We start from the raw sequence: 27,060 nt of genomic DNA, 5'->3' as shown, positions 1-27,060 counted from the left end.
TCAACATATGCATGATGTTTTTAAAATAAGTTTCAACCTTTAAATAACTCAAGAGCATTTTGATATGCTTATAAGCCTTCTCCTCCTTCTTGTTATATTAAAAAGGTTAAGAAAAGCAAATTTTAAGCACTTAAACTCAAGAGATAAAGGTCAATTATAATCATCAAATAAATAAGCATTAAAATCAACATTCTTAACCATCAATCCAAAGTCATGATATATTTCCATTTAAGATATTTAAATTAAGTGATCAAGAAAAATATTCATTCATCATAGTTTGAAAGCATTAAATCAAGATATATTTCTAATCAATATATATTCATGCAAGGCAAAAGGAAATAAACTTATTTAGCATATCCAAGGAGCAATATGTAAAAGTAAGTCATAACATATTTCTACTCAAGATATTCAAATAAAGCGTGAATAAGTATATCCAACCATTTCAATCAAGGCACAATATAAGTCATCATCAAGAATGCCACATATAGATTATACATTTATAAGCAAAGTGTAGACATTTCATCCTTTAAGTTTAAGTTGGATATGTATATATATAGATTAGCATAAACCATTATAGGCCATTTATAAGTACACACATAATGTGAACATGATTTAGTAATATATGTGCAACTCTATATACTAGAATGTTCACATATTTATTCAAACAAATAATCAAGTAGCATGAGAATGTAAGTTATTAATAAGGAAACAAATTAAGTTTACAACCAAGTATAGTGACGAGCACCCAAGCATTTGGCTTATTGGTTAGTGTATGATCTCCCTGTTTAAAAAATAAGGTTCGAATCCTTCTTCCCCTAAGTTCAAAAAAAAAAAAAAACCAAGTATAGTGACAAGCATAGCAATTATCATTCAAGTACAAATGTGATACATTATTAAACACAAGTTTAATATGGTGTTTAAGAGATATTACCAACAAAGAAGAACACCAATTATTGAGATTTTACCAAGCTCATTATTAAAGATTTCTAGTGCTTAAGAATCATAGGATAATGTCAATGATCAACTCTCCCTTAACCATTCATTCGATCAATTCCAACAAGGAGAAAAGATTAAATAGTTAATCACATCAAAACATAATTTTACTTTTCCTTAGATGGATTATGAGGTAAATATGGGAATAAATAATGATCATATGATAGATGAGTATTTAAATAGAATATTCAACATATATAACAATCTCATACTCATATATTCAAAGAACTAGTAAAGCATGAGTATTTAAATAAATACTCAATATATGTTTCAAATACTCATTATTTCAAGAAGTGTATGCACATTAGTTTCAATGCATATCCAAGATATCATTTTTTATTGAGCATCTTTTTCAATTTTCATCATGCATTGTCTGAGAACTATCAATCAAACATGTTAAAGAAATTCTCTAAATTATATAAGAATAACAATTTAAGAGAGAATTTTCTCAACAATAGCATGTTATCATGAGAATATCATCATTTAGTCTTTTTTTGGTAATCTCTTTTCCACAATATTTTCACACAAGCATTTCAATTAAGTGTTATCCAAAATATGTATAAGACTATTAATTCAAGGGAAAGGTTTCTCATCAAGACAATATCATTATTAATGAAGTATTGTCAAGGCATTTTGCACTTATTGTAATAATATATGAGGATTTTATGATCAAGTAGGTACAAGTATGATCACATGTAATAACATAGCCATCTTTATTAATTATGATTTTAATTATTTTCATTGAAATGCAAGCAAGGGTTCAATTTCCAAACATATAAACATATATTTATCAAGAATATGCAAGCATTGAATTTTATTCATGTATGCAATTTCTTTATGATCCATGATTCATGAGTGATACCAATTGTTATGAAATATTATAAATAAACCACTCAACTCATGAATATATCTAATGTAAGTATCCAAGTATCAATGAATACCAACTGTTAGGATTCAAGAAATAAGTATTCAATTAAGGCTCATTAGATATTCATTGCTAACTCAAGCTATAGGTCATTTTTTATCTTAAACTAAGTCATTTATGGTAGCCTGTAAGCTAATGTTGGATGCACACAAGTATTCAAATCATGTAATCATTTAAGCTCATGGAGGACATAGTTAACACTCAAAAGCACATTCAAAAGATTCTTCAACCATGTCAACACAATATATATCATGATCTAACTTGACAATTTAAATTTTTCATTCAAAAGCATAATCAAAGTCAAGTTATAGACTTTAAATCTTAAGGTCAAGCAAGATAAGATATCATGAAGTATGTGACTTGACTAAAATGATAGATGAACCAAGAATATTTCTCATGAAGTTGAAACAGTTCATCATAATTTCATATGCACAATCAAGAAGTTAATCTTGAAATAATCATTAAACACAAACATAAGACATTTTTCAAGAATTGTTCCTAGACTAAGTATTTTAACATCTCAACTTGTAAGAATATATATTTTAATTCAAGCACATGAATATTCCAATGGATCAAACACATGAATAGCAAGTGGGCATATGTTGGCTTGGTAAATCATGAGAGCAAGATACTGTAGGCTTATCGTAAAAGCAAATTGCATAAATTTCGCTTGAAAATGTCACAAATGCCAGATATATGCAAATAAAATCCACACTTCTTCAGTCCGGTTGTATCTTTTGACATCACCATGGCCTTTCTCAATGTAAGGAATAGATGTGATTAGATTAATAACCCCAAAGACATCAAATGAACATCGGTTTCATTTTGGTAGCAATTAATATTTTTCATAAAATTAGTAAAAACAGCTTTTTATGCCAATGTGATGCAAAAAGTGATATGTAAGTTCATCATGAAGGTGATAATCTGTCGATATGGATTCCAGTAAGGATCATCACAAGCAATGCTAGTAATCTGAATGGGTCGATGATAACAGAAGTATGCGTTAAGTTCAAAATCAAGCACCACAATTCGACACCATATCACCCAAAAATGAATGGAGCGATAGAAGCAACTAACAAGAATATCAAGAAGACAATTAGGAAGATGACTGAGGTGTATAAAGATTGGCATGAAAATCTGTATTTTGCCCTACATGCATATTCTACAGCCATACAAACATCTACAAGAGCTACCCTATTCTCACTAGTATATGGGATGGAAGCAATATTGCCGATTGAGGTAAAGATTCTTTCTTTAAAAGCCATTAAAGAAGTAAAACTAGAGGAAGCAAAATGGGTCAATGCCCACTATGAGCAATTGAATCTCATTAAAGAAAATAGACTGATTGCACTCTACCATGGTATGATGTGCACATGATGTCATTATGAAAGGCATGGTATGAATCTCGATAAATGTCAAATGAAAACCTTTTATTAAGAATATTTCTCAAATCCGCTCATTATACTAGTAGAACCCGGGAAACTTTCTCACCTAAGGAATTACTTGAGAAAACTCGCCTTGGTAAGCTTATCAAGCAAATCTCATCATTGGGAAAATCATTTGTAGGCAAAAACAATATTTTCATGAATGCATACCCTAGTACGAGTAAAAGCCTTCTATTAAGAATATTCTTCAGACCCTTCCATCATATTGGTGAGATTCAAAGATATTCTTTCACTTAAGGAATTTTCCAAGCGAATTCACTTTCACAAGCTTTCTCAAAAAGTTCCATCATCAAAGCCTTAACTCGCGTACAAAATATATCCAAATGGATGCAAATGATCTTTTATAACTAAATGATGGTGTCACGACCCAAATTTCGGACCATGACAGGTGCATGGGCCTAATGGACGTAGCCCACTAAGCCCAAGCAAGCCTACTGATATGACCTGTTTATCATTCCATCAAAATTTCTAAAGTCATATTTCATAATTTAAAATCAAGATAATGCTATTCATTGCCAACTCATAATGGCATTAACAATCTAATATACATGTGTTGTCTAAACATATGTATTAATAATTTACATTGGGTCTGTCTATACACAACAAAAGAGTACTCAACTTCCAGAGGAGAGACTCGAACGAATGTACAACTGTTGAATGCCAAGACACCTACTAAGGGTCGAATATACGAAGACACCTCGACCTAGTTACCAGCTGCCTCATGATCTGAAAATATGAAATTGAAAACAGTGAGTATAAACCTAGTGAGTGAACAAGGAAGGGAACAAGCAACAATAACGAAAAATTTGAAAATCATGATGCATTTATTTCAAAACAATGCAATTTAGTTTCATTCTTAGTAAAACCCCTCATTAGACCCTTAAAATAGTTATTCACTTGATAATGATGAATCCATACGTAACAAAGAATTTGAAGAATGAGAGCTTCAGTAATACACAAACAAGTTCAATGAAACGACGGGTCCTCACTGCAGTGGAAAAGCATTCTCGTTGCAACGACACTTGACTTAAATTATCAACTAGCCGAGGGTTTCTTACCCAAACCTCCTCATTTTAAACTTAATTCATTTATTCCTTAATGTTGGAAGTCCATGCTCAACTATGGTACCAAAGAAATGAAAAATAAGATAGCAACCAAACCAAATGAAGAGCAAAACAGAAAGTTTTTTGCTGCAGCGAGATTCAATCTCGCTTCAGCAAAATTTTGGTCACAAAACAGAAAGTTTCTCGCTGCAACGAGAATGAATCTCGCTACAACGAGGAGCTACAGTAACTTTCTCGCTTCAGCGAGATTCCTACCAAGACCACCCCTCCAAACTCGGGAGTTTCTCGCTGCAGAGAGAAACAGGGCACCAGCAAAAATTCCTCATTCCCTTAAGCAAAGGCCACCCTGTTCACATGACCAACACAACATGAAAGTAATATAATTTTCCAAAGTTTAACATGTTAAATTTCACTTGCATTTCAACCATATACATATTCATGAACTTTCTATAACACACATATCTATACATGTGTGTGTATATATATATATATATATATATATATATATATATATATATATATATATATATATTCATCATCATGCACACTCTCCCATCATCATCAGCTCATGTGCACTCCCCATTAACACATGGCTGGGTCATCATTGACTTATGCGCACTCTCACTCGCACATAGTAGGGTCATCATCGACTTATACGCACTCCCACTCGCACATAGTCAGGTCATCATTGACTTATGCGCACTCCTACTCGCATATAGCTAGGTCCACATTAACATACAAAGAAGCACCCAATGCATATCATACATATTATCATATTGTGATAACACATAAACCATTGTATAGCACATTTTCACAATATAAAATCACTTCACCGAAGGCTTGTTCCCAAGGTACATTTTTAAAGAAAAATTGGATAAAATCTTTCAAATATTTGTACAATTGCATTCACATTCCCAAAATAAATTTTGAAATTCAAGTCCACTCACCGGTATGTTGTTGGACCTTTAATCGACTTTAACTTCCCTAATGGTCCAAATGGGGCGATAGAGCTTCGTTGGAACCTACCATTACATTAGCATCACCATTATGTTAATTCACATACTATAAACCCTAAAAGCTATCTCTTAGCTAGCTTTCAATTGCCATTTAAATGGCTATCTATTTTCACTACCCTAATCACTCTAAAATGAGTGGATAACTGTCGTAACGTGAGGGTCCGGGAACCCGACCGCTAGACGTGAATGTGAAAACTCACTAAAAATTAAACTAGGAGTCGCCACCAATCTTTTTTTTACTAGGTGTGATTGGCCACCTATTGACTCGATTCTAATCGATGCAAACTTAAATTAATTTTAAGCCCACCGAAAAGAACCTTAAACCGGTCTACAATTTTCTGGATCTAGGTTCGGGAGTACGGTTACGCCCGGGGAAGGATTAGCACCCCTCGGACGCCCGTTCCATGAACGGTACCATTTTTAGATCATCATATTGGGCTTTAATTTTTAATTTCACTAGATTTCCTTAATTATTATTTTTATTATTTAACCTAAAATGGAACGCAAATGAGTGGCGAGATGAAATGCATGGCGTGAGATAAAAATGCCGGACAAATAACCTTTTATCGAGGATATTTTCCGAATCCGCCCGTCATACTGGTGGGACTCGGGATATTCTCTCACCTAGGGAATTATCCGAGAAACTCGCCTTCGCAAATTCGACGAATAATTCCCGTCTTCGGGGTCATCGTACGTTTTCTTTTTAAAATAATATTTTGTGCATAATGAACCTAATTCGGGCAAAAGCCTTTTATTAAAGATGGTTCTCGAGCCCTCCCATCATACTGGTGGGACCCGAGGACATCTTTTCACCTAAGGAACTTTTCGAGAAATACCCGCCTTCGCAGGATCCCCGAAAGATCCCATCATCGGGGCTTAGACTCGAAAACAGAAATATTTATGTGCAATGATATGTATGATGCAATACGTATATGCTATGCTAATGCAATTATCTATATTTTTTGTTATTATTAATTATTTTTATTTTATTATATATTTTATTATCATATTTCCTATTATTATTTCTTATTATTATTATTATTATTATTTTTATACTTTACATTTTTTTGTTCTAAGTTCTTTGTTTTTCACTTATAGTTAGACAAATTGTTTATAATTCTATGTTATTTTAGTGAGTAAAAATTATATATTTTTTTATCGTACTATTTTTATGTATTTTTATATTTTTATTATTATTATATTTTTCATAAGCGATTTTTATTCAAACCTAATGCTTAAGATCTTATTTTATACATATATATATTTATTATTATTTTTTTTTATCTTTATCTTTACATTTCTTATAGTTTATGCCACTTAATGCTCAATATTTAATTTTGAATTAGTTCTTTTTTACTATTATATATTTATTTATTTTCATTTATTTAATGTCATGCATATTATATTTTCAAATTTATTATTTATTATATGTTTGAATTATTATTATTTATTTATTATTTATTATTTATTTATTATTTTTATCAAGTAATTTTTTTGGTATAGTCAAACTTTTCATTTATTAAGAATTTCGGAACCTTGAAATCGAGGCCCTCCCATCGTACTGGTGGAGCCTTGATTCGGATTCTGAACCTAAGGAATATCGACCCGGGATTGCGACTTCTCGCATCCCGATCGATTATCCCATCATCGGCTATTATTTTATTAATCATATATATTTTCAAAAAAGTTAACTTTCTAATATTGATTCTCATACCTATTTTATTATTTTAACGCTTAACCTAATAATTTTTAATTTCTTAATTTAATCTTTTAGCCTACCATTTGTTTCATTCATTTATATTATTATTTTATTATTATTGTTTTTGTTATCTACCTATTTTTTATGTTTTCTATTTTAATGATTTTAATTGATTTTGATTTTTGATTTTTTTTATTTTATATTTACATAATCATGTTTATTATACTATGTTCCCATTATCTTACTAACAAAAGGCTACATATATAAAAATAATCATAACCAACACCAACAAAAGCCCAATATTTAAAACTTACCCAAGATTCAAGCCCGATTTAGCCCAGTACGCATCAGTCCGGCAGAAAGCCCGTGAGCATGCCCCAAGTATTCAGCCTTCCTGAGCCAAAACGCAGTCGTTTTGAATGTCCTTGAGCTGCCCAAACGTATTCCCCAAAACGACACCGTTTAGCTTTAAGCACTAACTATAAAACCCCCCTATTCTTCCTTTTCTTCCCATTTCTCCCTTTCACTTTCTCTCTCTACCTATAAACTCTCTGACTTCTCTCTACACTTTTCCTCTGTCGGATTTCCCCTCCTCACGCCGGCGAACTCCCCCTTGGCTGTCAACCTGCAAGAAATCTCACTCCGGCGAACTCTTACGGTCGGCTTCCCCAACCGGTGACGTGGCAACTGTCCTGGATCGGCTCTTCCTTCCAGCGGCAGATCTGACGGCGTCAATGGTCTGGTTCCTTCTCCGCTGGCGAGCTCCTCCTTGCGGCGTGGGTCAAGTCGGCTCTCCCCCAACCGGTGGCATCGCAGCTGTCCTGGATCGGCTCTTCCTTCCAGCGGCAGATCTGGCGGCGTCGATGGTCTGGTTCCTTCTCCGCCGGCGAGCTCCTCCTTGCGGCGTGGATCCTCACTGTCGCTGGCACTGCGTCATTTCCAGATCTGGTGCCGCGCCAGCCGCCGCTCCTCTCTCTCTTCCTCCGTTCGGTGCTCCTTCCCCTTGCGCCAGATCCTCCGATTTCTTTTGTGGATTTTTTTGGTGTGGCTGCTGGAATTTTTTGTTGCAGGTTCCTTGTTGCTATTTCCCCCCCCCCCTGGGTTGCTCGGATCCCCCTCCCCTTTATACCCGATTTCTGGGCTCTGGAGGGGGCACTCTCCATTGCCTTGTCCCCGGGCATCAGGGGGCAATTCCACTACCCTGCCAGACGCGAAAAATTCGCGTCTGGCAGGTGAGAGAGGTGCCTGGCAGGGTGCGTCCGCACCCTGCCAGTCGTACCTCTCTCCCTTTTTTTTTTCATTTTTCATTTTTTCATTATTATTATTCTTTTTAAAATTTTATTATATACATATTTTTTACTCTGTTTTTTATCTGTAATTTAGTGTCTACAGCTGCCCCTCTTTGAGCATTTCGAAAATTCGAAATAGTGCAAAGACGTAGACACTGTATTTGACTAAATTCTTTAATTCCCTTATCAACTTTTTATTATTATATATATATATATTTTTTATTTTATTTTATTTTATTATTATTATTATTATTTAATTATAATTTTTTATTATTTTATTATTTATTTTTTATATATATATTTTTTTTATATTTATTATTATTATTATTTTTTATTTTTATTTTTATTTTTATTTTTTTTATTTTTTTATTTTTTAATAAATTCCTCAAAACTGAAGCGACAAGACTTTAAAAATGAACTCCTCAAAAATGAGGCAACGAGACTTTAAAAATGAACTCCTCAAAAATGAGGCAACGAGACTTTAAAAATGAACTCCTCAAAAATGAGGCAACGAGACTTTAAAACAAACTCCTCAAAACTGAGGCAACGAAACTTTTTCATTTTTTTGAAATGGTGAAAAATAACCAATTCCTCATCTGAAATTCATATGATTTTAGAGATAAATTTTCCTTTTTTTCAATTGTTTTAAAACTTTGAACATGTCAATTCATCTTCACCAGTTTCCCTTTTTAGTGTTTTTAGAGCCTTTTCTTTGATCAATGGGGGATGAATCGATCTCCTTTCCAATCTCTCGTCTTCCTCAATTCATTGCTCATAACTGTTTTCTTCTTCTACCATATGCATGGTCCAATCACTCTTCACATTTTTACTGTGCTCCATTCTATTGCTAATTCCATTCCTTTCTTTCTCTTCTTAGACTCCATTTCATTCCCTGTCAATTACGATCCTTTTTTCAAAATGTTGCAAACGTTTCTTACTTTATCATGCTCTTTATTAAGTATCATTCTAATTTTATGGCAAATGCAATGCAATGTACTCATATCTCCTCTTTTGGCAGAATGGAAATGAGGGCATTGTTGGGAGTGAAAGGCTATTTTTCATTAGAAAAAAGTGAAGTTTCCACAATCAAGTATAATGACAAGGAACAAGGGAAAATTGATTAATACAAAAGGGATACAGTCCTTTCTTAATGACTGTTTCGATAGATATTAACAGTAGCCTCAAAATTTTATCCCGAAATAGGCATATTTGTCAGCTCCCTTGTCTTTTGCATGAACATCTCGGATCATGATCTTCACCCTTTCTGTGTTAAGCTTTTGTAGTATTTGGCCCTTTTTTGTGTCTAGACCGCCCTTTCGGGTTTTCGCCCTAATCACATCTCCCAAATTCAAGCTGCCTTTTCAGGTTTTCAACTTGAAAATTTTCTTCTTTCTTTTTTTTTTTTATTTTTTTTATACAAAATATTTCTTGACAGCATCGGCATTCACTGGGTTGGAAAACTCCCTTCCATCCATCTCCGCCAAAATTAGTGCTCCTCCTGAAAAAGCTTTCTTCACCACGAATGGTCCTTCCCAATTCGGTGTCCATTTCCCACGAGGATCATGCTGGTTCGGGAGAATTCTTTTCAATACTAATTCTCCTTCTCGGAACTGTCGAGAGTGTGCCTTCTTGTCATACGCCCTCATCATTCTCTTTTGATATAACTGCCCATGGCAAAGTGCTGTCAACCTTTTTTCTTCTATGAGATTCAATTGCTCATAACGAGCATTAACCCATTCGGCTTCTTCCAACTGTACTTCTTTAAGGACCCGAAGGGAAGGAATTTCCACTTCAATTGGCAAAACTGCTTCCATCCCATACACCAAAGAGAACGGTGTAGCTCCCGTGGAAGTTTGGACTGTTGTGCGATAAGCATGCAAAGCAAAAGGTAACTTCTCATGCCAATCTTTGTATATATCTGTCATCTTTTCAATTATCCTTTTGATGTTCTTGTTGGCTGCTTCCACTGCTCCATTCATCTTTGGGCGATAAGGTGTTGAATTGTGATGCTTGATCTTGAACTTGGCACAAACCTCTTTCATCATCGAACCATTGAGGTTACTAGCGTTATCCGTGATGATCCTTTCTGGGAGACCATAGCGGCATATTATTTCCTTTTGAATGAACTTACATACCACTTTCTGGGTCACATTGGCATAAGATGCTGCTTCTACCCACTTAGTGAAGTAGTCGATTGCCACCAGAATAAACCGATGCCCATTTGATGCCTTCGGGGTTATCAACCCAATCACATCCATGCCCCACATTGAGAATGGCCATGGTGATGCCAATACATGCAGTGAATTAGCAGGGGTGTGGATTCGGTCCGCATATATCTGACACTTGTGACACTTTCGAGCGAAGTCTATACAATCCTTTTCCAACGTGAGCCAGTAATACCCTGCCCTCATGACCTGTCTCGCCAACTTATGTCCACTTGCATGTGCTCCACAAACTCCTTCGTGAACTTCCTCAACTATTCTCCGAGCTTTGGTTGAATCCACGCATCTCAAAAGCGTTTGATCCCTACTTCTCTTGTATAAGATGTTCCCATCCAAGAAGAAATTCATTGCCAACCTTCTAATGGTTTTCTTATCATTTTCTGAGCTTTGATCCGGGTACTGCTGAAATTTAAGATAATGCACAATATCATGGTACCACGGCTTCCCATCTATTTCTTCTTCTACACTAGAGCAGTGTGCGGGGCACTCTCGAAGATTAATCATGATGGGTTGGATCTTGACATTGGTACCAACTTTGAACATTGCCGCCAGCGTGGCTAATGCATCGGCCATTTGGTTCTCCTCTCGGGGCAAATGATTGAAGCTAATTTTATCAAAATTTTCAATCAGCTTTGATACATACTTGTGATACCGAACTAACTTTGAGTCACGTGTCTCCCATTCTCCTCGCAACTGATAAATAACCAAAGCAGAGTCCCCATATACTTCCAAAATGTGAATTTTCCTCTCGATTGCTGCTTGAATGCCCATGACACAAGCTTCGTATTCAGCTACATTATTGGTGCAATAGAAGTTGAGTTTAGCTATAACGGGATAATGATCTCCTTCTGGTGACACTAACACGACCCCTATGCCATGCCCCAAGGCATTCGAAGCTCCGTCGAAAAACATCTTCCAATTCTCTTTCTCTGATTCCTCCCCACTTGTTTGACATATCGACATCAAGTCCTCATCTGGAAACTCAAACTCCATTGGTTCATAATCCTCTTCCACCCTTTCTGCAAGAAAATCTGCTATTGCACTTCCTTTGATAGCTTTCTGGGACACATATACAATATCATATTCAGACAATAACACTTGTCATCTTGCCACTCTACCTGATAAAGAAGGTTTCTCGAAGATGTATTTAATCGGATCCAACTTCGCAATGAGCCAAGTGGTATGATATAGCATGTACTGCCTGAGTCGATGCGCCGTCCATGCTAAAGCACAACACATCTTTTCCAACGAGGAATACTTGGACTCGTATTTAGTGAACTTCTTGCTCAAGTAGTAAACTGCCCTTTCTTTCTTACCAGTTTCATCATGTTGCCCTAACACACATCCCATGGATCCTTCATTTACCGTTAAGTATAAGAGGAGGGGTCTCCCGACCACAGGTGGTGCCAATACTGGCGGACTCAACAAATATTCTTTAACTTTGTTAAAAGCAACTTGGCACTCCTCATTCCACGCCCCCGGATTGTGTTTGCGAAGGAGTTTGAAGATCGGGTCACATTTGAGTGTGAGTTGTGATATGAACCGGGCTATATAATTTAATCTCCCCAAAAATCCTCTAACTTCTTTTTGCGTCTTGGGAGGGGGCAAATCACGGATTGCTTGAACCTTATCTGGGTCAACTTCTATTCCTCTTTCACTGACGATGAAACCCAGTAGCTTTCCTGAAGTGACTCCAAAAGTGCACTTTGCCGGATTTAATCTGAGCTGAAATTTTCGTAACCTCTTAAATAATCTTTCAAGATTGGTCGCATGGTCCTCTGTTTTGCGAGCTTTTACAATCATATCGTCCACATACACCTCAACCTCCTTGTGCATCATATCATGGAAGAGAGTCACCATAGCTCGCTGATAAGTTGCCCCGGCATTCTTCAAACCAAATGGCATTACCTTATAACAAAAGGTCCCCCACATAGTTATGAAGGTAGTTTTCTCTCTATCCTCTGGTGCCATCTTAATTTGGTTATACCCTGAAAAGCCATCCATAAAGGAAAACATGGAGTGGCGGGCAGTATTGTCAACAAGGGTGTCAATGTGGGGAAGAGGAAAATTATCTTTTGGGCTAGCTCTATTCAAGTCTCGATAATCCACACACATTCTCACCTTCCCGTCTTTCTTAGGAACTGGGACAATATTTGCAACCCATTCAGGGTACTTAGCTACTTCCAAGAATCCTGCATCGAACTGCTTTTTCACTTCTTCTTTAATTTTCAACAACATTTCAGGTTTCATTCTTCTCAACTTTTGCTTAATCGGTTTGCATTCAGGTTTCAAAGGCAGTTTATGGGCTACAATGTCTGTGTTGAGTCCTGGCATATCTTGATAAGACCATGCGAACACATCTACATATTCATGAAGTAGCTTTATTAGTTTTTCTTTTTCCATTGACACCAACGTCACACCAATTCTAACTTCTTTCTTATTTTCTTCATCTCCCAAATTAATTGTTTCAAGTGTCTCTTGATGTGGGACAATTTGTCTCCCCTCCTGTTCTACTAGTCTTAACAAGTCTGGAGTTAAATCATAATCCTCCACGTTTTCTGTATTGTCAAGTTCACTGACACTTGTACCTTTTTCAAAATCAACTTCAAAACCACTGTCATTATCATCTTTGCATTCATTATTTGGAATCCTGGAAGGTAAAGGGAATTGAAATATGTAGAGCTATTGTATAGGTAAATAGTTAAAATAAAGGGATGAAATGACACTAATGGAAATGATTAATTATGAGAAGAGATATGAGAAATGCACTACGCATGTCAATTTATTAAAATGATAAATGATAAAAAGCCCGATACATAAAATTCTAATGCTTTTGGGCATAAGCATGGATGTTTAGTTTGCATTACTTTGAAATTGAATCACAAGTGACTGGTAAACTCATGGTGGTCCAGTTGCTTAGCTTTAGATTCGGTGGCCCAAGGTATGTAGTAGGAATCTCATCCACATTTCCTGACTGTTCTTCACCTTCCTCCGTTGCACATATTGATAAATCAGAAAAAGTCCCTCCTAAAGCTGACACTGATTCTTGGTTCCCAACGGTGAGTGATTCAGGAAAGATGCAACCTCCAGATCGGAATGTCTTGTAAAGATGAGGATATGTCATTCCTCGGATTTCCAACTCATGCCCCTTAAAGCGAGCCAACCTTTCTTTTCTTCTTTCGGCTATCATTTCTTCTCTTTCCTTCTTAGTTGGCTTGTACCCCAGGCCAAACCTTTCTTCATTTTTGGTAGTACGTATGGGACTTCTAATGCCTTGTAGTTCTTTTCCCAATCCTGCCCCCGCTCGGTATCCTTTTCCTAATATCTGACTGACAATCATCTTGGTGGTCTTGGAAAGCCTCGGAATAGGCGGTGTGGTTCCTTCTCCCACATACGTGGTGTTAACGAACTCGAAGGATCGAAAGGAACATTCAGGCACTTCTTCCGCCGCTTCCACGTAAGGCGTATCTGCTGGCTTGCTTATGAGTAAGTCCTCTTCCCCGTTAACACAGACAATCTTCCCTTCCACGATGAACTTGACCTTCTGATGAAGAGATGAAGGTATGGCCCCAGCCATGTGTATCCAAGGTCTTCCCAACAAATAATTGTATGAAGGAGCAATATCCATAACCTGGAATTCAATGGTAAAGGTACATGGGCCAATTTCTACCGGTATCTCAATGTCCCCTACTACTTCTCTCCTTGTTCCATCGAAAGCTCTTACGATCATATGACTCTTTCGCATGTAGGACATGTTGATGGGTAAACGGGCCAAGGTCCTCATGGGCATCACATTTAAGGACGATCCGTTGTCAAGCAGTACCTTTGCGACGGTACAACCTTTACACTTGGTAGTGATGTGCAAGGCTTTGTAATTTCCTCTACCTCCAGAAGGGATTTCTTCATCGCTGAAGGATATTATGTTACCCACCGAAATGTTCCCAACAATGTAGTCCAAATTTTCAACTGAGATATCATGATCCACATATGCTTGGTTCAGAATCTTCATCAGAGAGTTCCTATGTGGTTCTGAGCTGAGGAGCAAAGATAGTAGTGAAATACGAGCGGGCAACCGGTTCAATTGCTCGACTACATTGTACTCACTATGTTTGATGAACTTGAGGAACTCTGTAGCTTCTTTTTCTGTCACCGATCTTTTTGAGCCATCTGTCGATTCCGGAGGTTGTACCTCTTCTCCTCTAGGACTTTGCTCTTTTTCCTTTCCCTTCTCATTCTTGAGATTCTCGAATGCTTCCGGTGAATAGCAGCGTCCGCTGCGGGTAATCCCTCCAACGCCAGTTATATTGGCAGCATCATCTTGAGATTCAGCTATCCATTTCTTCGCTTCTGACACTTGTACATTGCAGTTGTAGTTCCATGGGACAGCTTTGTTGTCTTTGTAAGGGAAGGGTTTAGGGACTTCGATGATCATCTTGGCACGGTTTTTGTCCTCCACAAACTCCCCTTTTGGTTCGTAGAAAATGGTCAAAGGTTTTATCTTCATTGGGTGAGTGGATTCCTTGGATATCATGTTTACTGCTGACTCTGAAGCTTCCGTATAAAACTCGATCTTTGATTCGTCCATCATTCTTTGCACTTCCTTCCGGAAAGAACTACAATCCTGGATTGAATGTCCCACACATCCTTTGTGGTACAAGCAACATAGTCTTTGGATATCTCGTGAGTCATTCACATTAGGACATTCAAGCCACACCTCGAGCATATTGGCTTTTACCAAGGCTTCAAATACTTTCTCCATGGAGGTTTCCACTTCCCGAATGTTCCTTTTAACATACACCTCCCTTTCGATTGCATTTACCCCTGCCCCAGCATGATTTGGCAGTGGGTTGTTGTTAACATTCTGTTCTGTCTTTTTTTCAAAGTTCAGGATTCCTGCCTTGATCAACCCTTGCACCTTATGCTTGAATGCCGTGCAATTCTCAATCGAGTGACCTTCGATTCCATAGTGATAATCACAATGGGCGGAAGTGTCATACCATCTCGGGAACGGAGGTTTTAATGGCTCTATGTATAAGGGTGCTACTAGATGGTTTGCAACTAACTGAGTGAAGAGTTCAGCATAAGGGATTGGAATTGGCTCAAACTGCACTTTCTCTTGCTTGTTTCGCCATCCTCTTGATTCACCGGTAGTATGGTTGTTTGAAGGTGTTGTTTGTTGTGTGGTTGAAGCTGTAACAGGTGTGGAAGCAGGTGGGTAAGGTGTCCGTTGGATGGGATTATATGGGTACGGGTTAGGGAAGGCATTTGGCATAGGCGGGTATGGGTATGGGCTTTGTGAAGTGTTGTGCACAGCTGGGTAATAGGGGTATGGTAGGTATGGCTGGTAAGGGTTGTATGTTCCTCCTTGGTGTTGTCCTGAAGTAATGGCTTGGGCTTCTCCTTCTTTCCTCTTGAAAGTTCCCCCTTTCCTTGTGTTTGCCATATCACCTCCTTCTATCTTCCCTTGCTTAATGGCAGTTTCTATCATTTCTCCCGAAATCACCATATCAGCAAAGTTCTTTGTGGCACTACCAACCAATTGTTCATAGTAAGGGGCTCGCAAGGTGTTAACAAACATTACAGTGGTTTCTTTCTCAATCAATGGTGGCTGAACTTGAGAGGCCACATTCCTCCATCTTTGAGCGTATTCTTTGAAGCTTTCAGTGGTTTTCTTCTCCATGTTTTGTAAAAAAGGGCGATCCGGAGCCATATCTGTAACGTGCTTATACTGAGCTACAAACGCCCGAGCAAGGTCTTTCCACGTGTGGATTCGATTGCGGTCCAGTTGGACGTACCATTTTGCTGCAGCACCAGTAAGGCTATCTTGGAAGCAATGTATCAAGAGTTTGTCATCATGAGCATATGCGGCCATCTTTCTACAATACATGGTGATATGTGTGACCGGGCACTTGGTTCCATCATACTTCTCAAAGTCTGGAACTTTGAACTTTGGGGATATAACCACATCTGGAACCAGACAAAGCTCAATTGCATCCATAGAACAATACATTCTCATTCCTTCTACCATGCACAGTCTTTCCTCAAAAAGGTCAAATTTTTGATGAGTATCGAGATTATCTTTCGATTCAACGGATCCACATTTGAGCTTCTCTTGTTCCTTTGGATCATCCAAATCAGGTACAGAGATGGGATCTGAAGGACTTGCCCCTCCAATTGGCCTTTGTTGAGCATAAGTCGGTGGTGGTCCTATTGGCATCCCAAAAAATGGATATTGACCCACGGATGGCATGGGAATAGAAGCATTCCTTGCAGGTGGAGGTGTAAATCCTGGTGGATACACGGGGTCTGTATTGGTTTCTGTCTGTTGAACGTCTTCTGGTGTACCAGAACTCCCTGCCGCTTTCTTTCCTTTATCTGTAGATATTAACTCCAAAATTTTTGATAACTGACCCATGATTTCTTCTTGCTTCTTCTCAATCTTATCCATCCTCTCTGAATGCTCGTCCCCCATGATCTTAGAACGAGCTCTTGTGTTGTATCTGTGGAGAATTTATTTTTCTGGAATTTTGTTCTATTAGTTCAAGGAATAAGTTAGAATTTTATATTGAGTGCATTATTATTTATTATTTTTATCTGAATCATGCATTATGATGCAAATGAAATGTATTTGAATAGGAAAAATATTGGCCATCCAACATTAACCATAAGAAAATCCGCATCCATAAAACTTAAATATCCAATTACATCATTGTCTGAAACCATCCATAACTATCAAAAAGAAAAACCGACTTTGTCATATTGGTCCCTAACCATCTTGAGGTGACTGATCAACCGCTCACTCAATTCATCCTTGGGAAGGATCTCTCGCCTGAGTTCTTCGGTCTTGTCTGCCATTACTCGAGCTCTAAATGCCACTTCTCTCATCTGTCTCAGTATCCATTGCATTTCAGCTTCTTTCCTTTGAAGGCTTTGTGTGCATGAATTGTTTCTTTCCCTCATTTGGAAATATTCTTGCCTTATTGCTTCATACTGTGCCTTATAGCCCTCCATGGCAGTTTCCAACATGTCGCAGTCATTTTTCAACTCTTGGATGGTTTGTCCTTGTCTTCGTACCTCGTGCTGCAAAGCATTGTTGGCACTTTGGAGTTCTTGTATTCTGGCCAACAGAGAAGAATTTGCCACGCTCACTTCCTCAAACTTGCTTTGCCACTCATCCCGCTCTTTCAAAGCCACCCGTACCTTTCTTGAAGTCTCTTTCTTTACTTCTTCTAGCTCATCCTCATGTCTTCGCTTCATATTCATCATCTCCTTTTCAAGTCTTTTCCTCGTTAACTCACTCTCCAACAGGACGTCTTGAGGTTCTGGGTTTACGGGATATTTGGATGGATTCTTCGGGGGATGTATGACATTTTTCACCCTTTGGTCATGCCAAGTATGATATCCTGTGGTGACTTCATCAGTAACCCTTCCCTGATCTACTCGGTAAGTTTTCTTCCAGTCCTGAGCAATTTCCTCAATTCTCTTTAGCGTCTCTGGCTCTCCATATGTAAACTCTAACTGGTCGAGCTGGTGAGTCATGGGCACGAACTGCTCAGATCCGAACTGTCTCCGTACCATTATTGGGGCATAGCTGATGGCTCCCCAAGGTCCCATCAGTGGTACCCATGGCTTATCCCCACATTTATACATTACTTGCATTCGTGGCATCCATGGAGCTCTCCAAGTCACTTCAATGCTCATTAACCTCTGGAGCCTTGCGACCCACTCTTCTTTCCTTTTGTAGTCGGGCCATTCACTTTCGCAGAACTCAAGGATAGGACAACTCGCAGACAGATAAAGCTTTCGAAATTTGCTCTCTTTGCATTCGAAGTGGCTTTTGATCCATATGGTTAGGAGTTGAGCACATCCAATGAATCGTCCCTCACCTTTGCGTCGACAGAAATTCAAGGATCTAAAGGTTTCAGCTAAGATGGATGGGGCCGGGTTGATGCTCCTTGTCACCTGATCAAAAAAGTCTATGACTGATACCTCCACATGACCTAGAACCTTCGGGAAGACCACTAAGCCGTAAATTGCCATCGCAAAAGCCAAGAGACCTTGTTCATCCTCCATGTGTTTTTTAATATATCCGTTCAAGAAACTCCACGGAAGGCATTCTGTGTCTCCTTTCTTCTTCAAATGCTGATCCACTTCCACCGTAGTCATTCCTAACAACTTGGCCAACTTTCGTCGGTGTCCCGTCTTCTGGGCCCTCCAATAGATCTTGTCAGGCTGCATATGGTCTATCCGGAGCAGAGAGGAGTATTCTTCTATGGTAGGGGTCATGTCCACCTTGTTAAAGACAAAGCAACGATATGAGGGATCCCAAAACTGGACAATGGCTCGGAGCATCTGGTCATCGACTGGTACATATAGGAGCCATGCAATGTGTCCATACTTGTTCTGAAAATTGTCTCGGTGAGCACGTCTCCATTGTTCCCAAATTCCTACCATCTCTGTAAAGTCATTCTGCTGAAGATCCAAGTGAATTCTCTCGGGTAAAATTGAGATATGTCCTTGGGTCAAACAATCTCCTTTTTCTTGTTGAATCTGCCTCATCTGTAACTCTATCTCATAGTCATTTCTGTATATGTTGAGCGGGCCTGCTGATGACGATGCCATGGGTATAACTGGGATCTCTTAGGTTGAATGTTGTGTAGCCAATATTTCTCCTATATGCAATTACGATGTATGCAAATGAACATGTAACATGCGCATGACAAGCAAAATAAACTTAAGTTAGTATGGTAAAAAGAAATAATGGAATGTTAAAAATAATGAGAGAATAACAAGCAATATCATGGGTATTATTGTCTACTCCACGATACTTTATTATCTCGGGGCATAATTTAAAATAGAGGGAGTGGAAGAAATTCCTTCATGTGTACCTATTTATAAGGTATATTCTCACGGGTATGGCCCTTTTTAAGGTTAAGCTGCTCTCGGTACTCTATATGCTGAGCGGGGTTTTATAAACAGAGCTAAAGTTCCCAAATCGTTCCTCACTGTCGTCCACACGGACTAGTAAGGCACCCCGGTCCTCACCCATTACAGGCTTCAAACGGACTAGGTTCAATTTGAGTGGGAGTCTTCACTAGCCCGTGCGGAGGTTATCACCTCACGAGAGCGTAACTACTAAACTCCCTCCTAAAAGGACATAACCCGGGTGGAGGGTTTATGCATGAATGTAAAATGTGCTGTGTGTGTGAAGGAAATCATGCGTTCAAAGTAACAATCTCACATCTTTTTACCCTAAATCCCCACAAGTATTAGAAACAATAAAGTAATAAATGCGAAATAAACTAATGTACCAAACAAAATATGCAGTACAAATCATTAATATTAAGGAAACAGTGAATTATTTAAAGTCTTGGATAACCTATTATTCTTTTAATGGCTCGACTCTCGGCGGTCCCCAGTGGAGTCGCCAGCTGTCGTAACGTGAGGGTCCGGGAACCTGACCGCTAGACGTGAATGTGAAAACTCACTAAAAATTAAACTAGGAGTCGCCACCAATCTTTTTTTTACTAGGTGTGATTGGCCACCTATTGACTCGATTCTAATCGATGCAAACTTAAATTAATTTTAAGCCCACCGAAAAGAACCTTAAACCGGTCTACAATTTTCTGGATCTAGGTTCGGGAGTACGGTTACGCCCGGGGAAGGATTAGCACCCCTCGGACGCCCGTTCCATGAACGGTACCATTTTTAGATCATCATATTGGGCTTTAATTTTTAATTTCACTAGATTTCCTTAATTATTATTTTTATTATTTAACCTAAAATGGAACGCAAATGAGTGGCGAGATGAAATGCATGGCGTGAGATAAAAATGCCGGACAAATAACCTTTTATCGAGGATATTTTCCGAATCCGCCCATCATACTGGTGGGACTCGGGATATTCTCTCACCTAGGAAATTATCCGAGAAACTCGCCTTCGCAAATTCGACGAATAATTCCCGTCTTCGGGGTCATCGTACGTTTTCTTTTTAAAATAATATTTTGTGCATAATGAACCTAATTCGGGCAAAAGCATTTTATTAAATATGGTTCTCGAGCCTTCCCATCATACTGATGGGACCCGAGGACATCTTTTCACCTAAGGAACTTTTCGAGAAATACCCGCCTTCGCAGGATCTCTGAAAGATCCCATCATCGGGGCTTAGACTCGAAAACAGAAATATTTATGTGCAATGATATGTATGATGCAATACGTATATGCTATGCTAATGCAATTATCTATATTTTTTGTTATTATTAATTATTTTTATTTTATTATATATTTTATTATCATATTTTCTATTATTATTTATTATTATTATTATTATTATTATTTTTATACTTTACATTTTTTTGTTCTAAGTTCTTTGTTTTTCACTTATAGTTAGACAAATTGTTTATAATTCTATGTTATTTTAGTGAGTAAAAATTATATATTTTTTTATCGTACTATTTTTATGTATTTTTATATTTTTATTATTATTATATTTTTCATAAGCGATTTTTATTCAAACCTAATGCTTAAGATCTTATTTTATACATATATATATTTATTATTATTATTTTTTTTTTTATCTTTATCTTTACATTTCTTATAGTTTATGCCACTTAATGCTCAATATTTAATTTTGAATTAGTTCTTTTTTACTATTATATATTTATTTATTTTCATTTATTTAATGTCATGCATATTATATTTTCAAATTTATTATTTATTATATGTTTGAATTATTATTATTTATTTATTATTTATTATTTATTATTTATTTATTATTTTTATCAAGTAATTTTTTTGGTATAGTCAAACTTTTCATTTATTAAGAATTTCGGAACCTTGAAATCGAGGCCCTCCCATCGTACTGGTGGAGCCTTGATTCGGATTCTAAACCTAAGGAATATCGACCCGGGATTGCGACTTCTCGCATCCCGATCGATTATCCCATCATCGGCTATTATTTTATTAATCATATATATTTTCAAAAAAGTTAACTTTCTAATATTGATTCTCATACCTATTTTATTATTTTAACGCTTAACCTAATAATTTTTAATTTCTTAATTTAATCTTTTAGCCTACCATTTGTTTCATTCATTTATATTATTATTTTATTATTATTGTTTTTGTTATCTACCTATTTTTTATGTTTTCTATTTTAATGATTTTAATTGATTTTGATTTTTGATTTTTTTTATTTTATATTTACATAATCATGTTTATTATACTATGTTCCCATTATCTTACTAACAAAAGGCTACATATATAAAAATAATCATAACCAACACCAACAAAAGCCCAATATTTAAAACTTACCCAAGATTCAAGCCCGATTTAGCCCAGTACGCATCAGTCCGGCAGAAAGCCCGTGAGCATGCCCCAAGTATTCAGCCTTCCTGAGCCAAAACGCAGTCGTTTTGAATGTCCTTGAGCTGCCCAAACGTATTCCCCAAAACGACACCGTTTAGCTTTAAGCACTAACTATAAAACCCCCCTATTCTTCCTTTTCTTCCCATTTCTCCCTTTCACTTTCTCTCTCTACCTATAAACTCTCTGACTTCTCTCTACACTTTTCCTCTGTCGGATTTCCCCTCCTCACGCCGGCGAACTCCCCCTTGGCTGTCAACCTGCAAGAAATCTCACTCCGGCGAACTCTTACGGTCGGCTTCCCCAACCGATGACGTGGCAGCTGTCCTGGATCGGCTCTTCCTTCCAGCGGCAGATCTGGCGGCGTCGATGGTCTGGTTCCTTCTCCGCTAGCGAGCTCCTCCTTGCGGCGTGGGTCAAGTCGGCTCTCCCCCAACCGGTGGCATCGCAGCTGTCTTGGATCGGCTCTTCCTTCCAGCGGCAGATCTGGCGGCGTCGATGGTCTGGTTCCTTCTCCGCCGGCGAGCTCCTCCTTGCGGCGTGGATCCTCACTATCGCTGGCACTGCGTCATTTCCAGATCTGGTGCCGCGCCAGCCGCCGCTCCTCTCTCTCTTCCTCCGTTTGGTGCTCCTTCCCCTTGCGCCAGATCCTCCGATTTCTTTTGTGGATTTTTTTGGTGTGGCTGCTGGAATTTTTTGTTGCAGGTTCCTTGTTGCTATTTCCCCCCCCCCCCCTGGGTTGCTCGGATCCCCCTCCCCTTTATACCCGATTTCTGGGCTCTGGAGGGGGCACTCTCCATTGCCTTGTCCCCGGGCATCAGGGGGCAATTCCACTACCCTGCCAGACGCGAAAAATTCGCGTCTGGCAGGTGAGAGAGGTGCCTGGCAGGGTGCGTCCGCACCCTGCCAGTCGTACCTCTCTCCCTTTTTTTTTCATTTTTCATTTTTTCATTATTATTATTCTTTTTAAAATTTTATTATATACATATTTTTTACTCCGTTTTTTATCTGTAATTTAGTGTCTACAATAACCTCAACTACAAAACATTCGCAAGTCTACTTACTAATCATTCTCAACACTAAAAATCAACTTTAGTTTACTACTCACCTTGATAGCTTTGTAACCTTGAAATTCTTTCCAACAATTCCCAAGCTATTATAGGGGCTTTCTTTCTTTTTCTCTCTCTAAACACCTAGCTAGTGAGAGAAAGTATGGAAGTGGGATTTTTCAAGGGTTTTAAAGTGAGAAAGTGAAAGAGCACAAGGATTATAGTCAAAAGGGCACAAAGGTGTGAAAATTAGAGCTAGAGAGAAAAAGTTATGAAAGTTTCATATCAAGCTTCCATGGAGGATGGAAGTAACGTGAGATGGAAGAAGAAGAAGGAGAAAAGCTGCTGGAGAATGAAGAAGCTGCTAGAAGAACAAGATATTTATAGCCCATGCTTATCCACTTCACTTAAATTACGAAAATGCCCCTCCACAAATTAGCTTGTTCTCTTCCAATCCTTTATGCAATCTTTTACTCTTTTGATACTGGGACAAGGTCCATAATGGTCTAGAAATGCTCGAGTTCATGAAAACTTAGAAAATTTTACTTGAGGTGAAAAATAAATATTTTGCCCCTATTGTGAAAATTATTGAAACTTCTAGTTTTCTTCATGTTTTCATCATTACACATCATTTATGTGGTCTTATGCCTATTTAGACCTTAAAATATAATAAAAATTTATTCTGGGAGCTTATTAGAGGAAATGACGAAACTACCCCTAACCCGTGTTATGGCGTCTATGCCTAGTTACAAGCCTATAGAGGTTGAGGTCTCACAGATGGTGTGTGGTAGGCTACAAATTTCAATATTAATCGTTATTTATGCCATATGTTCATTATCATTATTATTTACCACTTTATTATTTCTTTGTATTTTATTTTTATTATATGCTTTTTCATTTTATTAATATTCCTTTTTTACTAATATTTTAGAGAAATATTTATTTAGGTTAAAATATTGAGACTTAAGATTAAAACCCTCCCATCGTTCAGGTGGAATTTTAATCAAATCTCCCACCTAAGAAAGTTAACTTGAGATTGCGACTTCTCACATCTAAAGCTAAAAAATTCTATCATTGGTATAATTTAAATAGTATATTTCATAGTATTATGTATTTTATTTTTTAAAGCATAAATAATAGCCAGAATAATAACAATTTCAAAAGCCTAACATAACAACCCACAAAGCAAGGAAAAAATCATAGGAAAATATTCATACCTTCCTTGGACTTGGATTGGCCCAAGAGAATCGGGCCCACTTCAAGGATTCAACTGGTCAATCTCCAAAATGTTACCGTTTTGCAGCTTCTATTTCTTCCTGAAGCAACACCGCTTGAATAAAAAATGACTCATTTTCCCTTGCCTCCAAAACGATGCCATTTAATTTCAAATCTCTCTTAAGAACAAATCTCAAACAGAAAACAATAAGAAACAATAACAAAAAGATAGCTCCAAAATGCCCACAACATGAAGGTAAAGCAAACAAACCAGATAAAATTAACGTAAAACAACAAAAACAATGAAAACAATAAAGAACCCAAAAAATGAATGCCCCGACAAAATATAAAAAAGATAACGATCACATGAAACAAAAGAAAAAGAGTACAACCAAATACAATAAGAAAACCCACAACTAAAACAAAAAAAATCAAATATGAAAACTTAAAGTAATATACAAAAGAGCACAACCTGCAAAAAGATACAATGAAACTTATAAGAAAACTTACACATCCAAAGAAAAGAACTAATTCCTAAGAAACGTAACTGTTCGAAAGAAAAAAAAACGCAAATAATAAATCTCCAAATACCAAATGGTGAAGCAAATTGACCATAACTTGTAAAAAAATACAAATGATAGAAACAAAACCCACAAACAAAAAGAAAAAAATGGATTAAAATGAGAAAAGCAATACCACACAAAGAAAAACAAAAAAAAAACAACTAAACAAAACCACGAAATCAACCAAGTTGAATGATGAAGCAAAAGAAAAATCGAATCAGAAGCAAAAGCATCCAACAAACTAAAAGAAAAATGACCAAGAAAACAAGCTAAAGACAGAGAAAGGAGCCCATAAAAAAGAAAGAAAAAAAACTTAAAAGGAAAAAACCCATTGTCTCTTAAGCTTCAAGAACATCAAATAGAAAGCAAAAACCAAAAACCAAAGAAAAAGAAGAAAAAGAGAAAATCTGAAGAAAATAGTAGAAAGAAGAAAGAAAACAACAAAGAAAAAGAAGCACAAAGAATGAGGAGAAGCTTCTAAAGGTTAAAAATAAAGGGAAAATAGAGAGGCAAAGAAACCAAAGAGAAGGAAGGTTTTGGATATCGAAGAGAAAAGACAAAAAAAGGCCTCCAAAAATCAGGCAAAACATGACTTATGTTTCTCTCAGCTCAAAATTAAAGCAACACATGTCAACCAATTGAATTGTCGATGTGGCACTACAAATTGCTGTCAATTGTCTCTTCCTTTAGATAACTTTTAATTATAAGGTATAGGTATGTTTACTTTCTATTTTGTCTTAACATTACAGAATTATAACTTATAAAATTATTAATATTTTCATTTATGTTTATGTTAATAGAATATATCAAAGTGTTGCTATTAACATAATTATTTTATGTATACAAATGAGAACATAATAAAGATAGAAGCTATAACTCATAACAAACTTTATTTATATGACTATACTTAATAATTTTATTAGTTATTATTTTTGTTTATATTTTTTTTGAAAATCAATTATCTTTATTTATATAATATATTGTTTATTAGTCATTATACATACAAACTTCATATATATTTGATATACTATATAAAATTAATATATAACTTATACATATTATATATATATATATATATATATATATATATATATATATATATATTTGAAGAAGAAGATTCAAACCTTACTCTTTTTAGAAGGAGATCATACACCAACTAATAAGTTAAATGCTAGCGTGCGTATAACTTATACATATTGATATATAAGTAATTAATATTATTATATTAATATATAATATATTATACGTATTTATAAATATTATTTTATACATATACAAAATATTATGTATAATATTTATAGTTTATATCGTAAAGCTTCTTATAAATATGAATTAATGTAAAATATTTTTGATTCAAGTTTTGGGCCAAGTTATTAAACAGGTATCCATACACTAATAGGATTCAATTCTGGCTAGTATTTTATAATTTTAGCCAGTTTTTAATAAGATTTAGACATTGGATATCTAAACGGTTTCGGATTCAAGTATATAAAAAATAACAAATACTTTATCTACTTATATTCCTACGTAAAAGAGAGGTGATCTGGAAGTTGGGAATAGGTGCAACAATTGCAGTAGTTTCCACAGGAACTCATGTTTAGGAATTATCTCATAAGAGGACTATTATTTTAGAGGAATACTATTATGTTCCAAATATTTGTGGAAACTTGATTTTTGTTTCAAAACTTAGATTTCTTGATTATTCTGTAAATTTTACTACCAAATTTGTGATTAAATTTAATAATAAAATTGTGATTTATGGGTTTTTAAAGGATGGAATTCACAAACAATGTTGAAAGTGATACTAGTTCCAATGTGTTGCATTAAAAAGATAAAAGGAATGTGAATCCAACTTAGATGTAGCTTCTAAGATTTGGTCATGTCAACATTGATCACATAACAAATTGATTAAAAGTGGACCTGTAAACTTCTTACAAGTACAACAGTAGGGACCCCATTTTGTTGGAATGTGTTTATTACTATTATTACAATTACAGTTAATTATCCACACCCCTTTTCTAATTAAATTCTTGTATTTTCATTGTATATCATCTTTCCATTTCCAATTTTATTTTATATTTGTCGTACCTATTTTTGTCTTTAGGCCTTCTTGATTTGGGCCACATTATCAAGGGCAAGTCTCATATCCAAAGATTTTTGGACCCAATTGAATTTTCATTGTACATTCTTTTGTTTTTGGACCTTGTTAAAACATA

At 36.5% G+C, this 27,060-nt stretch overlaps 1 long non-coding RNA gene across 1 annotated transcript; it reads right to left on the bottom strand.

The window, feature by feature from the left end:
- Positions 1-3,875: 3,875 nt before the first annotated feature.
- Positions 3,876-25,194, bottom strand: LOC18609399 (uncharacterized). The gene is made up of 3 exons (XR_016024743.1): positions 24,284-25,194; positions 5,375-5,449; positions 3,876-4,089 (listed from the first exon to the last, which is right to left on the bottom strand). It is a non-coding gene; the product is annotated as an uncharacterized LOC18609399 (long non-coding RNA).
- Positions 25,195-27,060: the final 1,866 nt, after the last annotated feature.

This window comes from Theobroma cacao, chromosome 2 (assembly GCF_053813885.1).
Source record: "Theobroma cacao isolate CCN51 chromosome 2, ASM5381388v1, whole genome shotgun sequence".
NCBI classification, from domain to species: domain Eukaryota; kingdom Viridiplantae; phylum Streptophyta; class Magnoliopsida; order Malvales; family Malvaceae; genus Theobroma; species Theobroma cacao.
Note: the sequence above shows the minus strand (reverse complement) of the source record. Positions and strands in the feature narration are given on the sequence as shown.